General features: G+C 42.3%; 1 protein-coding gene across 3 annotated transcripts in view; it reads right to left on the reverse strand.

Moving 5' to 3' along the window:
* SLIT3 (slit guidance ligand 3) overlaps positions 1 to 16,847 on the reverse strand; it is a 1,179,950-nt gene that overhangs the window by 879,812 nt on the left and 283,291 nt on the right. The window lies entirely within an intron of this gene.

The following is a 16,847-nucleotide window of genomic DNA, read 5'->3' on the forward strand; positions in this document are numbered from 1 at the left end:
AGGTCCCTTCCGACCCTAAATCTATGAAACTATGAAAGGGGTCAGAGAAAAGACCAATGAGAAGGAATAACTCTCTGTAACCCAGTGCTGAGGATATTTCTCTGGGATATCAGGAGACTAGATATCAGGAGGCGCTACTTCACGGTCAGGGCGGCTAGGATCTGGAACCAACTTCCAAGAGAAGTGGTGCTGGCTCCTACCCTAAGGGTCTTTATGAGGAGGTTAGATGAACACCTTGCTGGGGTCGTTTGACCCCAGTAATCTTTCCTGCCATGGCAGGGGTCGGACTAGATCTACTCAGGTCCCTTCCAACCCTAGAAACTATGAAACTAAGAGAGCCAATCCTGGGTTCTGGTCACTAGTTACCCTGTTCAACTTCCTCCCCTTCTATCTGTGTATTATAATGAGAAAAGAGTGAACCAATCATCTCTTCCTGAGAGACAACTTAGGCAGGGGCTTGGACTGGGAACCCCAGTAGTCTAAATCTATGAGGTACATGGGATTCAAATCTCCCTATACTATTTCCTATTAGCTGGATTAAGTACCCCCAACTGTAACCCTAACCCCCAACCCCACACTCATATCTAGCATGTAGACTGTTTGAACTATAATTCTGAGGATTTATTCCTCCCAATTTAAAGTAAGAGAGATTTTATGTTGGGTTTATGAATTCCACAATTTAATCTTTAAATTATGTCATCAAATGCAAAGCAGCAGGAATAGTATTAATATATCACTTCAGCTTCTAACTCTATTTTATGCACATATGCCATATCAACAAACTCAAAATGTTTAACACACACAATTATCACCTTCCAAGAGGAGACTCAGAGACCAAACTAAGAGACTTGTCTTTATAGCCTATTTAATAAAACTGAATTATTTTATCAATCCACTACAGAGTTTTAAACTTCCAAATATCCAGCAAACATAGCACATACCTGGACTCTGCTCAAATATTACTGTTAAGTGCTGGCATAGGTGGTATGCCTTTCTGGGTTTTTTTTTTAAGTATAAATGAAGCTTGCATTGGCTTCAATACCTAATCTGCTTCCAGACACAAATCTTTATTTGGAACGACTCCTATTTGGAACAGATATGCTGGTTACTGAAGCTGCTCATTTCATAGTTTCAGTTTTATAACTCTTTTTCTGACAGGTAATGGAAGAATTGATCTGTTAAGTTAAAGTAGCTGCACTGCCAGCTTCAACACTTCTTTGGATGAAGGCAGCAGGAAACTTAGCCTTTCATCCTGTGGAATGATAACTTATTTTCATGAACTCTGTGAGACTAACTTGCTCTTAAGTTCAAACGGCTGCTTAAATATCTCACTGGGATGGTAACACATGCAAAATACATTAGATTCTCCCTTGTGGCCACTGTTTATCTGAAAGATGGCCAAAGTGCATTGAACAGGCCAAATGTAACATGAAGCATAGATCAATGGGGCCCAGAATGATCTTCATTTTAATATGCAGATGAAATTCACATAGACAACTAATATCAGGAATCAGCCTTCTACCTTCTTGGCTAGGTAGGAAACATGCCATACATAAACCAGTATAAAAAATATACATAAACCGACCTGTGTAAGTGATCAGAAACCAGTTCAAAGTTGTAACACAAGTTCAATGCACATAAACTGCTTTCAAAATGGCTGAAAGAAGTTTAAGATAAACCTGGATAGATGTAGAATCAGGTTTTACTGATTTAGGTTAAATCAGGTTATTGAACTTCTGTCCCACATCCACTCCAGATTCAAGTTAACACACAGTCCCCCAGCATCCCAGGATGCTTTGAACCTCCCCCATAACCCTCCCAACTCTGCAGGATAGGCGAGTTAGCCTTGGCCCAAGCTGTCTGCTCCAGCCAACCAGGGAGGCATGCTCTAGCACCCCCTCATCCTCCCCACCAGCTCCCACTGGCCAGAAACCAGTGCCTGCTTCTGGCCTGAGCCACTGTAGGCATATGACTGCATTTCCAGACTCAAAAGTGAATGTTCACTTGCTTATTGGTTCAATCTACACAGCTTAAACTAACCTGTGAAAACTGAGTTGATTCAGCCTCCTTTTTGACTGTCTATACTTGGCCAAAATGGCTAAAACTGGTTTAAGATAAACATGGATGGATGTAGTATCACACTTAACCAATTTAGGTTAAATCAGTTTACTGAACTTCTGTCCCAGATCCCCCTCACACAACAATCACATCAAGATCTGTGGCATCTGAGGGCAACACCTCCAAACCAATGGTTGTAGCAGCTCCAGCATTTTGGTTTTCTCAAGCTTCATGCTCATACATGTGTAACAGCAAATTTCAGGTGCACTAGTTGTGTGGCCCTTTTTCTGACCTATGTTTTTTGGTTTTTTTCCCTAATCAACAACTTGCAGAGGCTGATGATGCCTGGTGAATATTGAACAAAGCTTTCCATTCTCTGCAAGGCAACCACTCCCACTGAAGGCAGCACTATAAGTTTTGAGAAAGCCTCTATAATGACAGCCAATTTGATCCAAGTGAGAAACAAAGTATCCACATTATACTATGTTAGATTCCCAGGGAAGACTTGCACTAGCAACAGTATCAACACATATAGATGCAACTAAAAAATACATTTTCTGCATCACCATGTAACCACTGCACAGTAGCCTCAATTTATCTCAAAAATATTTACAGAAAAAGAAAGAAAAAGAGAACAAAAGAAAGAAGGCCTTGACTGCAGTACAGATTAGTTAAATAAGTTGGAAATGTCAATTTCACTAGTGGAGTTAGGAAAAACCTACTTGTTATAATATCCACTTCAATTCAGAATATGAAGCAATAAACTATTCCCTTATGTCAAATCAAGACTAAAGAAACATTGTGGTATTTAGTCTTCACATGGGAATAATTTATTGCAAGTATATGTGAATGATATGCAAATTTTCTCAAGCATGCTACAAGTTTCGGAGACACACTCTTTTAAAATTTATTTTAATACCTTAATGTAATTAAACTATTACAATGTTTTCTAGAAACACTGTCTTCTTAGTTATAAGAAGCAGGGAGGACTTTTGTTCCCATATCACAACTGCTTTTAATCAAAACTAATATTTTGTTTTAAGAGCACTCGTATTTTTATATGCGAGTAGTATTAATACCTGATATTCTTAACTAATACTTAAAACTATTTCCACTAAAAATGTTGGGTTTCATTAACTGCAAAATATTAATACAGGACATTAGCATTCTTTCCATTGTTGTAAACAATTACAGGTTTTTATGCACAATAAAAATAGGTTTGCTTTTTCAAGGTACAGTTTAGGTATAATTAAATGCAACTTGATCTGTTGCATAAAACCTGACTGGATTGTCTCTTTTTTAGTCAAATGAATCTACAACAGGAGCACTTACTAATTTTAGAGTTTTAATTTCAGTTAAAAACTGGAAAGCTGTAATATTGAATTTCATGCAAAGCAACTATAACAGGAACATAAGTAATGTCTCTTTTCAATCCACACCTGAATAGAACTTTTGCTGCAAAGATACTAAGAGAGCCAGTCCAAGCAATCCACCACGTTCCTCCTCCCTTCCCTCCACTTAGAGAACAAAGAACTGTACCTGCTAACCACACTAAAACAAAGAGCCTTTCAAGCACTGAGGGTATTTATACATATGCTCTGGGGTGGGGGTGGGAAGGAGTGTTTTAATTAAAGTGGCTCCCAGGCAGCCACTCTAATTAAGATGCTGCAGCATCACATGGATTAAGCATCCCACATTTCAGAATGGCCACGTAGCACTTTAACTAAGGATCATTCAATGAGTTTTAGTTAAAGTGCCCCCAGCACCATTCTGAAACATGGGACGCTTAATGATGGTGAGACTTGATTAACTGAGTCTGCTACAATGCGTTCCAATTAGAACGTGTCAGAGCATGTGTACAGACACCCTGACAGTCCAAACTGAAGTTAATGGAAGGTGTGACTGCCCAGTAACATAAAATTCAGACCATGAATTTATATTTCTATAAATGAAATGGAAACAGGTTGAGAGTAAGCTCCATGTCTCTAAATGACATGGAGCTGAAGCGTGAAAAGAGGTGTCTAGACAAAATGTTACTCCTCTTCCCACTTAAGCATGAGTCATTTAAAACTGCAAGTCTTGAGGCATAGTCTTGTGACAGCTTATCAGCTATTAAAAGTAAAATCAAAGTGAATGCTGAACAAGTGTTAAGGAAGCAAGAAGCACCACTCACCAAGGTGCTGGGTAGACAGCTTGAGCAAGCCAGTGATACTGTATCAAAGGCCTTCCTGAAGTCTAAGTAAACAATATCTACCCCTACTCCTGCGTCCAGGTGTTTTGTAACCTGGTCATAAAAAGAGACTAGATTAGTCAGGCATGATCTACCTGCTGCGAACCCATGCCAGTTTCTCCTCAGCATAATTTCTCCTGCTGGGCTCTCACATATATGAGCCTTTATAATCTTTTCAAAGACTTTACCAAGGATGGAGGTGAAACTGACTGGCCTGTAGTTGCTTGGATCCTCCTTCCTCCCCTTCTTGAAAAGAGGGACCACAGTAGCCCTTTTCCAGTCCTCTGGGACCTGGCCTGTGTGCCACAAGTACTTAAATATTCTTGCCAGTGGCTGTGCAATGACATCTGCCAGTGCCTTCAGTACCCTCAGAAGGAACTCATCTGGGCCTGCCAACTTAAACACATCCAGTCCTTCCAAGTGACTGTGCACTCTCTCAGGGTCAACACTTGGTGGTCTGGAGCCCTGCTATTATCTCTCTAGGATCCCACACAGGATGGTCAAAAGGCCAGGGCCCACCACGAGGCATGCAGAGCCAAGGGCCTAGGGTTCCAACTGGCTTTGGAGGTAAGGCCAGGGTCAGTGTGGCCAAAGGTCCTGGGGGGGCCACACTAGAGGGGGAGAAGGGGTCAGGGAGCTTGGCTGCCTGAAGAAGGCAGAATAGACTGCCTGATTAGGAGGGATTTAGTTGGGATCCAGACTAGAGTGTAATGGGGCCCAGTTTTGGGCCAGAGTCATTAAGAACTTATGATGCCATCTGCAAGGCATGGGCCACAATGTAGGGATGGTACAGAGCCATCCAGGGGTGGATAGTGCCCCCTGGCATCGGGGCATGTAATGGAAAGTCTCCCACATTTACCACCAGTTCGTTGTTACAGCAAAGTCATGGCATGTGAGACTGGGCGGACCGCCCCATAGACAGGCGGGCAGGCGAACTGATTTCTTTTTGCTCCTAGTTTGCTAGCAAGTTAAGACAGTTTCAGCAGATTTTGCTCTACACATCACTGATTGCCTAGCTCCCAAAGACTAACGGAGGACAGCAAATATAAACATAAATTGGCAACCCAGGAAACAACAAAGCAGGTAAAAGTTATACTTATTTCAGGAAGAAATTAGCTTCTGAGAGCATGTATTTTAATATTAACCCTGAAAAAGAGGAGAAAGATGGGTCTTTGGGTGAGGTGGAAGAAGAATAAACCCCAGAGATAAGACTGAGGGATAGAGAGGGTAGAGGGTGGGATTTAAAGAGTAGCTCACACTTCTTTATTAAAAGGTAGCACTCGGGTATCAACTGGGGCACTCACTACAGAAAGGACATGGACAAATTGGACAGAGTCCAGAGGAGGGCAACAAAAATGGTGAGGGGGCTGGGACACATGACTTCTGAAGACAGGCTGAGGGAACTGGGCTTATTTAGTCTAGAGAAGAGAGGACTGAGTGGGGATTTAATAGCAGCCTTCAACTACCTGAAGATGGGTTTGAAAGAAGATGGAGCTAGGCTGTTCTCAGTGGTGGCAGATGACAGAACAAGGAGCAACCATTTCAAGTTGCAGCAAGGGAAGCTTAGGCTAGATATTAGGAAAAATGTTCTCACTAGGAGGGCAGTTAAGCACTGGAACATGTTATGCAGAGAGGTTGTGAACTCTCAATCCTTGGAGGTTTTTAAGACCCAGCTAGGCAAAGATTTGGCTGGGATGGTCTAATTGTGAATGGTCCTGGTTTGAGCAGGAGATCGGACTAGGTCACCTCCTAAGGTCCCTTCCAACCCCAATTTTCTATGATTCTATGATCCTTGTGCCTTCAGCCAATAAATCTTAGCTGAGGCCATGTTGGTTTTTTTTTACTTTTAGGGACAATGAGTATGGCAGAGACATCCCCTGTATATGATATTTAGCCTCTGCAGTCTCTGAATATGTCCACAGTTCACTTAAGCCTGAAATAGACTGTGTGGGGGTTGCAGTCACCCTCCATTTATAAGCACATAAGTACATTTTCTCTGTAAGAAAAGGATTGATTGCAAAACCCCTAAAACAGAGCCCTATGGGACCAATGCTGAAAAGGCTGTGACTCCAAAAACAGGATTAGAAACTATGGGAGCCAAGGCATGAATGTCCCGTGGGAGCTCCTTGGCCAAAACCACAAAAATTACACATTGGGCCCAAATGGGGATCTAAAATAGAAAAATGAAGCTGTTATTAGGTTACTGATACACTCATCATCCAGTCATAGCCAGTTCCTGTCTTTCTTCTGCAGTCTTAAAGGAAGACTTGAAACAGAGCTGAGAAAGGGTAAGCTTTCAACAGAGCTTAAGTAAATACAAGAGTGTTATGTGTACATTCGGGTGTGATACAATTATTTGACTAGCTACAGCTCAACCACCGTGTTAACTACTCGGGTCCCTTCCGACTTTCTCATGGGTGTATACAAACTATAAATTACAGTTTTTGCTTGTCTGCATAGATTTATACATTCTACTATTACCAACTCAAAGTTTCCTGGCTATAAGGAAAGGTGTCAAACCTCAGGCAGGCTGAGCTGGCTCCAGAATAATGAACCACACATACAGTATACATCTTTTACTCCGAAGAAAACCTTCCTTTCTCTAATGAACCAAAGTGAACTCAACAGGAAAGACAGAACTGGCCTACCTAAACTTGAAAATTTAAAAGCAAAGTGAATTTCATCAGCACCAGGAAAACCAAAAGATGTTGCATACTTTGGTTCTAACTAGGAAAGCAACCTCCCCTGAAGTATCTTCAGCTGAGATTTTTATCCTCCCAAATATCTGGTTAAGGAGCTGCTTTCAAGTAAGTTGGGGCCATTCCTCTGAATACAAGATAAAACACATTCATAGGAAGGTAAAAGGAAGAGGGAAAAAGTTCTTGATACCTTTGCCACGAAAAACAAACAAAATCCCCTCAAGAAGTCCAATTTTTAAAACTGAACACGTAAGTCCTGTTGACAAAAACAAGTAAACAAACAAACAACTTTCACTTGCCATACATCTATAGTTCAGGAAACATGATTAGAAGTTCAATTGTGATTCTGCATCACTTCCTTTTTTAGAAAAGGAGAGGTATTTTTTTGGCTTTGTTTTTAAATCAGTAATGTTCCACTGGTAGGTCCTTGAGCAATAAGAACTTCTGTTAACAGAAAGCACCCGCTGTATACCTTTTCCTTTTCATTTTCAGAGTTGTCTTGGTGAAGCAGAGAGGGGAGGAACAATCATATGAAGTTGGAAAGTCACCTATTTCTGAATTATCATATGCAAAAAAAGCCATTCAAAACCTGTTACATTAATGAGATCTAGTGATAGCTTCATCAAGTAAAAGAGCCAGAGTCCAGAAACTATAACACAGTTCATTAAAAATAAGACCCCTAGCACATGTTCATTTAATAGTGTGATGGGATCTTATCCCTGACAACCGAGCCTCCTGCTATGCTGCATGTCTACAGCAGGAAGTGCAATTTGGGGATCAGGAATCACTTCCCAGTAGTATTATTACTACTTGCCAAGGCAGGAGGAGCCTGAGCTCTCCCTGCATTGGTAAGATGAAAGACAGATGCCTGCATCACGGCTGACAACCTCCTGGGCAGTCCCATGTCCTGTCTGATACCTGCCAGGAGCCTCTACTTTCCTGTGCCAGGAAATCCGGCTAAAGCTGCCCAGTATGGGTTTTAAGGTCCCCAGTGGAGGAAACCCTCCAATCACCTCCTCCACTCCCTGGCCAGGGCCAACAATCGATTGTCAGTCCCAGGGCCTTTCTAGGCCCAAGTTCAGTCTGGGCCCCAGGACCAACAACCAAGTGATTGTCAGCCTCCAGCCACAAATTCAATCCAAGATACCACACAAGTGAGCCATAAAAACATTCTACCTACAATATATGTGGAATTTCCCATTTTATTGCACTTTAAACTAGGTGCACATGTAGCACCCTTTATATGTTATGCCATGATTAACATGTTCATCTTGCCATAAATGTAATATGTAGAGAGGGGCTAGCAGTAACAAACAACCCTCTACTAGGAAGAACTGCTGCTAGCTATCACCCACACCATGGAGGCTTCACCCCTCCTCCAGGTGCCTTCCAAAACAGGCTAATGCAACTATTTGCAGAGCTCTCATAGTTGTCTGCCCACACAAGATTCTCTAATGGAGGCTGAGTGGTTAATTGTGGCATTTAAATTTCAGGGATATTTACCAACTTGATAATTTATCAACTTTGCGAGGTTTATAAACTTTTAAATTATGTAAAGCTAATAGCTTTGGTTTAAAATTACAAAATGCCCTTGACATACCCTTCAGAACTGTTACTTTCCATAAGGCAGACTATCTGATTCAAGAAATTTATGAACAGCTCAGATATACCTGGCAAGATATATCAAACACTCCAAAGCAATGTTATCTGGTTTAAGGAAATCATAGATTCATCAGGCGTATCTTCAAGAGTGTAAGACCTTATTAGGTTAGATGGAATGTAGGAGCTCTGTAAACACCAAACAGAAAATGTTACAAGGTCTAGGAAATTAAAGTCTGCCATTCAGGAAAATTAAAAAAACCGTACCTATTGATCTTACCTGGATGAAAAACGTAGTTTAAGTTTTACAAAATCAGCAAGCCAATCTGGCAGATTATCTGGGCACCTACTTCTGCAGAGCTCAAATCATTTCCTAACTGCAAGTCAAAATGATTACCATTATAGACTCCTGACAACTCATATTCTGCAGCCAATAATTCCTGTTCAAAGAGATTGCAACACTCCATTAAGGGCAAAGTAGCTTCTGAACTTCAGTGGTCTGAATGTAATGGCCTTGGCTCCATCTGTCAGGGAAGAGTGCTTCCCAAATTTTACGCCTAACAATTTTTGTATCTCCTGAGGACTGAGACGATATCACAAATGGAAGAGCGAACCAGGGCAACAAACAGAGTAAACTGGGGCAGCAAAAAGGGTGGTTTGCAAGCAGTTCACTGGGAGCAAGAGGAGGAAGGGGAAGAGGAAAAAGAGCCAGGCACCAGATCCTGCTCCAGGAAGGTAAGTGAGCCAGGGCTGCCTGCGTATTTGGCTTACTGTTTGTTTGGTGGGCTCTGTGTTTAGCTGCATGTTCTGAGCAGCTGGAAGTGCTGATAGCTGGGTAAGTACTGGGTAACTGCTGTCTGTGTCTGACAAAAGGGAGCAGAGCCGGTCTCAGGAGGGTATAAAAGGTCCCACAGTGACCAGGGAGCAAGCAAACAGAGGCAGCAAATGGCAGTTAGCAAGTCAATTCGCTGCCCACCTGGGAACCCTTTAAAGTAAGTTATTTTTAAATGAAGAGTAACTAACCTACATATAGTTAGTGTAAGTAGCTAAAACTCAGCAGTTAAACTAGTACTTGAGTCCCTTGTTTAAATACAGTTCAGAGAAAGAGGTATGTGAGGGGGAGTTCATTAAGGAGTTTTCCTAGAAACTCTCTTTTCTCCTGCCTTCATGGTAAGCTTGTTGGGAGGAAGCACATTAACAAGGAAAAAAGCACCTTTTGTGATCAAGGAGCAGTGAACAGACCACATACAAGGGAGTTTGCTAGGGAAGGTCTGTTTGGAAAGAGGGGCAGGAAGAGAGAGATGGCAGATTAAGAGGCTCAGAAATCCCACTGCCAGCTCATCCTCTGCTTGTACCTGTGAGATGCTGTCCAGGCAGGACTGTTCACCACCAAGACTTCCACCCAGGTCCTGGTTTGGCCCTGGACACTACAGCTTGCAGGTTCCTTCCAGTGACAGCTATGTGGAGAAGTGTCTGATATAAGCAGCGCCTCCTGGTGGTTCCCCTCAGGAAGCAGGCAAGAGAGCTACAGGAGGACATGGTGAGGCTCCAAAGCATCCTCCACCATGAGGACTTCATCGATTCCATGCTGAAGGAGATGTCTAGGACACCAAAAGAAGTACCACAGAGGCAGCACTAGAAAAGAAAGAGGACATGGACACCAAGGATGGTGGAAGCTGGAAGCTTGTGACCTCTAGTAGCAACCAGAAGTCATAACCACATGCAGTGGTTTGCCTGGAGAACAGATATAGAGCCCTAGCAACAGAACAGAAGAAGCATGTTCCATTGGTGGAAGATGCCAGGCCAGGCATCCCAAAGTTTAGAAGGCAATGGTCTCTATCCACCAAGACGAAGCAATGAGTGTTGGTAGTTGAAGACTCCCTTCTGTAGGGGATGGAGGCATCCATTTTGCCAGTGCAACCTGTTGTCTTCAGGGGTCTGCTGCTTGCGTAGATCTGAGATGTCATGGAGAGATTACCAAAACTCATCTGACCTTGTGACTTATATTCCATGCTGCTCATCCATGTGGGAACAAATGATACTGCCAGGGGTGACCCTAAGCAGATCAAAAATAACTACAGGGCTCTGGGTGCAAGGGTGAAGGGGACAGGGGCTCAGGTGATGTTCTCTTCTATCCTTCTGGTCAAGGGGAAGGGGTGGGATAAAGTCTTCCACTTGGTCAAGGAGGGGTTCTGCTGACTGCAAAAGTGGGAAAGAGTCCAAGCCAGAGTGTCACCACTCAAATCGTTGATGATCAGTCCCAGGTTGGCCACATCTGATGGGTAGGTTCTGGGGCAGAGATAAAAGGTGATTAATGAACCTGCAGAAGCAGTGGGGATTCCCATCAAATTATTCAGGTAACAATATGGGATTCAGGGTGAGATGAATGGTCTGGCTGCCCTGATGAACCCAGAAGCACTGAGCTTGCAGAGTCATAATCTGGGTTTGTATCCCCTGAAAAGCAGTCAGCATCCCACTCTCAGAAATCTGCCGTAGTGGTAAATCCATGCCCTGTACTGCTATGGGTGAGGAGTCGGGCTTTGCTGTGAAGGTTCGGCTGAGATGCAGGTAGCTGGGCCTCTGCTAGGCCACTAGAAGCAACCTGTGGTTCAGCAGGGCAGGGGCACAAGCTACCAAAGGTGAGAGGGAAGATCCAAGAGACACAGTCCAAGACATAAGCCAAGATCAAAAGCCAAAAGTCAGAGAACTGGTGCTGAGCTCCAAGGACAATCCAAAGTCAGGGTCATGGAAAATAAGCTGAGTCAGGATGTCAGGGAAACCAGAGAGCAGTGATCATGAGGCTTTCCAGAATACACTGAGGCTCTGTGAAAGCATGCATGTAGCTGCAGTTGTGCTTATAAGAGGTGAGTATTGTTTTCAGCACCCAATCCAATTGCAGAGAACTGAGGCAGTTGCATTAGCCAGGGATCAGGACCAAGTGTGACAACTCAGGTGCTCAGCCAAACCAGACTTGCCTGAACAGCAGCCCTGACAAAAAGGAGATTTAGGGGAAGTGAGAGTTAATGCATGCTGAGATGCTGGCTGAGAGTGGAGTAACTTGTATCGACAGGGAATAAAAGTGTTCCTTAACCTAATACAGGCAACTCCTGCTTAGTGCTCTTAATTGACCGTTAAGTGAAACGAAAAGTGTTTGACAAGCCAAGATGATTACCGCAATTGTTTTTAATAACCCAAGATGACGACCGCAAGCGTTATAATAAAACTTACTGAGCGCTAAGTGAAATCAGGTATCAATTTCAAATGAGCATTACAGCAAAATAGCACTAAGTGAAACAGTGCTAAGCAGGGTTTGCCTGTATAACTCCTATCAGTCTACAGTTAGGGTTGTCTGACTTTAACAGACAAGGTCTAACTTTGAACTGTGCATGCCATTTTTAGACCAAATTAGATGCTGCAAACACTTGCACACCTAGAGTTTCTACTGCACTAAACTCAGTTCTATTGAGCTAAGTGTAACAATTGTACACATCCTAAGATAATACCGTGTACCTCTGTAATCGACTCACCAGGAATGGAATAAAGGATTTCCAAAGAAGGGTCCAGTTTCCAAATGATGTTACCAATTTTATATTTTGAAGAGTTATCTGAAAGGTATACACATTTACATCTCTTTAGATCTCTAAGAAATTTGCATCTGTGAAGGCTCATGTGCTATTCATTTCAGCAAAGGGAGCAAATATAATGTACTGAAATACTGCTTCAGATGACAGAATATGGAAAAACTTGTGTGTAGGGCTGGCATCTTGTAATTTTGGCCATTTGTGCGTATGTTGGAGATTCTCAATAATAAACGTACATCTAGGGATCCATACTAGCTTTGACAGAGGTTTAATATAGTTCAATCAACATGGTTGTATGGACACTAGAGCTAGGGAAAAACATTCAAAAAGCCAGAGCTTCAATTGATTTAATCTTTGCAGGTTAATCTAACTTGGCTAACCTAAAAGTTTGTAACTGAATAGACATCTACTCTGAACTATGGAAATTCAGGTACATGCCTGCAGTGGCTCAAGCTAGAAGCCAGAGATTGCTAGAACAGCCCACTCTTCACTTCCATAGTGCTGATCTGAGGGGGAGCATGGCCATGCCCTGGAAGGACACCCTAATTAGGGAGGGGTGTCCCCTCACTTGATAACAGAGCATTTATCAGCTCTGTTAGCAGCATTTAACACCCCACCAGAAAAGAAAGCCCCTCTCATTAGTTCAAGCTTTTAAACAACTTTGTGCAAGGAATGAAGGGAGGACATTACCAGCTGACCTGTTGATTAGCTCCAAAAAGCCCTAAAGACACTGTCCTGTCTGCCTTAAACAGACCTCTCAGCATTAACTAGCATACCACATGCTGGCTAGGGTCCATGCTGTGAGAGAAGGAGGAAGGGATCCCTGCTTGAGCTGCGAGCAGCGGGGGGTGAGACAGAGGGAACAAGAGGAAGTCAGGCAGATGCTCTGTGCCTGCAAGTCTCTGCCAGAGCTCCAGTGAGGGAGAAGAGGGGAGGGGCCAGCCCTGCTGTGGAACAGAGAGCCCCACCCAGCTCAGACAGCATGCCAGTATGCTGGGGGAGTCTGGTTTAACTTAAACCAGGAAGGGGTCTGGGACAGATGTTGCAGAGACTGGTTTAACCCAAATCAGTTTAGTCTGTCACTACATTCAACCAGGTTTATCTCAAGTTTCATCCATTTTCAAACTGGTTTATGTGCACTGAATGTCTGTTCTGTTACAAATTTAAACCAGTTTCTGATCACTTAAACTGGTTTGTGTGTAATGCCTGTCTATATCCTTGATGCTGCCCCTTTTATAAATAAATTATTGCCCTTACAGAGATGCATATGTGCAGTTAAGGCTTCACAAATGCAAGTGTTCCTGCAAAATTCACCTTTAAGTAAAATCTACAGTAAAATCTATTCTTAAAATATATTAAGAACTAAATTAGCACAGGGAAACTAAGAACCTAAAGGACTAGATGTAAGAATCACTTAAATTCAAATTGTGCAAATGTTTAATATTGAAATTCAGGTTCTTATCACAAATTCAAAACAGTTTATAAAGATAAATGATTGTATGGATTAATAAAAGTTTTCTGTTTTCGGATTTTATGTTGATGGGAAATAGAGGAAATGTACCCTTAAAGAAATATTTTGTAGTGGTTGTTAACACCTTATATTCCTTCTCCAGGTGCCTTGCTGTTTCTTGAACTGTAATATAAATGTGCAAGTTGTTAACAGCAGGATGAACATTCAGCAACTTAAAAAACCACCTGCCCCCACGACTGAATCATTATTTAAATTCCCTCTGCATTTCAGAGGTTTTAACACTGACAGAAATTCAGATTTACAATGCAAGACATCACATAAAAAGCTTCCACTGGGGTCCCCTCACCAATTCTTGTATGCAGCGAGAGTCCATTTTGGCTGCAGGTAAGTGGGACGCTAAAATGAAAAGTCTCACATTTGATCATGATTATGGCTGGACATCAAATAAGGACCACTAACAATGCTCCTTTAAATCAATGATACTAAAATAATTAAAAAAGCCAAAGGAAAAAGATTCTCTGCAAGAAAATTATTTGAAGGGGCAAGAGAAGTACTTAAAATACTAGTGAATAATACTCTATAGTACAAATGAACAGCCTCTAATCTGATTGGCTTCTACTCTCCTCTAATCAGGATCAAACCATAGATCTCACAAGGAGAGACTATAGTTTCTATTGAATAAAAAATAAAAAATTCCAAATGACAGAAGCCTTGACAAGATCACTCTGCATAGTTACATACAGAAAAGTAAAAAGTAGGTCTAGTTAAGCCTATTGAAAATCAGTAATACTAGCTTATGCTACTGAACGATTTATAACTTTGGAAAGTGATATTTGCAAACGGTATTTTAAAACATATTAAATAAGCTGTAACACTTACCTGTGTTGCTTTCTAAAAGTTATAACAAAGAGAAATCAAAATCCTTTAATTTCCAAAGCAACTTATAATGCAATTTATTAGATATGCCTATGCACACAGTCTCTTATCGACCAAAGACTCGTTCACTGAAGTCTGTGGCAAAAGAACCACTGATATAATGCAGAAGAGAAGCAGATTTATAACTAGGCACACCTAGAATAGCCTATAGCTTAACTACAATTTGTTTTCTTTCTGTTAAAAAGACAAACAAAACCCCCTCTCCCCCAAAAAACACCCTCATAGATTAATTAAAATGTGGGGAAGCACAAAAATGTCATTTTGCAGCTACAAGAAGAGGAAAAACATTAAAACAAATACAAGCTAAAACTATTACCCTAACATGCGTTACCTGTCAGCTCTGTGTTCCCGGGGAACCCTGGTGCAGTACCCAGCCTGTCTGACTCACAAAGGGCTCTCACCCCGCCCCCACCTCTGCCTGAACCAGAACTGATCAGAAGGACTTACAAAAGGCAATGATGATGCAGTGAGAGACGCACCTAAAACCCTCCAGATAAGGGTGACAGAATTAAGAGAACTTCCCTAGACTCATTTGCATTGGAGATGAATCAGGGTGGCAACTCCCCTAGTCCCATTCCTATCAGAGGTGGGAAAGGGAGGCACCTCTATTAGCATTCAGAATGGAGAACAGACCGTACTGAACTCTGGGACCAGAGAAGCAGGGGAGCACTGCATGATGGGGGATCCCTGCTCCAAATTCTAATCAACCCATGTCTGCACACACCCAGCTCAGCATTTAACAAACCAATTCTAGTGATGACTCCTTTACTGGTACCCAAAACACTGAATCTGCCTGTCTGTATTGTGATATCCCTCAGGGTAACTCTGCCCATAGCCAGGAATGATCAGCTCCCGTTGTCCAACATAACAAAACAACTCTTGTATACTTCCTTGAGCCATAAACAAATCCAGTGTTCTCCCTTGAACCATTGTTGTTTCCCTACAAAAGCCCCTACCCAAGCTCAAGTTTCTGCTCTGGTGCTTGGATCCAAAAGCTACACCAGTTCTACTGGGACTTCACCTTCTCCTTTTTCTGCCTGGAATATCTTCATTGATAGTGCTGGGGGCTCTGCCTCTCTCAAGCACTCTGGACCCTAAGCTGAGCAGCTTGTCCATGAGCTCCAACAAACACCTGGGAACCTCCACCAGTTCAAGCCTCACTGAGTGGCGAGACTCCAACTCTCTCTCTCTCTCCCCCCTTGATAGCTTTCTTAACCTGACTTTTGCTGATCAAACTTGAGCTACAATTCCCCAAATACCCAATTGAAATTTTGTATGGCTATTGCTACTAGTGTCATTACAAGTTTAATATACCTGGCAATAAAATAACTTTTATGGTCAAGCTAGTTGCCATACTCTCTTTCTCTCTCTCTCCAAACCTCATTTAATCTTTCTTGTCCTCTACTTCCCCATTTGCTCCTCTTACCTCAGACAAAAGATCCCTGTAATTCCCAAAAATCCTGTGGGGTTTGCTCATCAAGGGAGTTACTACCAGGACAACTGGGACAAAAGATTGGGAAGGGCTGAGCTGGGGCATATGCTGGTGTCAGCCCATAAAAGCTGATTGACCTGGCCCAGCTCAGACATACTCTGTTCCTGTGCTGGGCCTGGGGCACATGAAGGTGTCAGCTGTAAATGCTGAGTAACCCTGACCTCTCAGACCTGCTCTGTTAACTTGTGTGTGTGCATTGTGTCTGATTGCATTTGATTGTTGCCCTGCTGAACTAAGCTCTGTGCTGAGTCTGGGGAATATGAGGTGTCAACTTGTAAATGCTGACTGACCTGGCCCGGCTCAGATGTGCTCAGTTCCTGTGCTGAGTCCCGTGGCTGAAGGAACCCAGTCCCATTGAAACTAAACTGTGTAAGGTAGTTCCACTGGGGGGTGAGAACTTGCAGAAAAGAGAGATAGAGCTTCGTATAGAAACACAAGTGACACAAGCAGTACATTGATAGAATTACAGAGACCCCAGAAACATAACCGTAATAAATGAGCGTACTGCAAAGGGATGGGCAAATCTGGTTACATGTTAAATTATCATTAAATCAAAAAGTTTAGTAAATTTTCTTTAAGTGCCAAAAAAACATTTCTTTGGCATCTTTCTCTTTAAAATAATGGGACAATTTTAAGAACAACTTTATTCCCTAAGCTGAACTCACAAGGAACAAAGGAATTAAAATAAGATTTAAGACATGAAAAGTAATTGCAAGCTTAACTACTGAAAGGTGAATCAGCTGAGTAGCAGGAATATATAAGCTGGGGATTAATACAAAGA

Source organism: Gavialis gangeticus, unplaced genomic scaffold (assembly GCF_001723915.1).
Source record: "Gavialis gangeticus isolate Ggan-Ray unplaced genomic scaffold, GavGan_comp1, whole genome shotgun sequence".
Lineage (NCBI taxonomy): Eukaryota > Metazoa > Chordata > Crocodylia > Gavialidae > Gavialis > Gavialis gangeticus.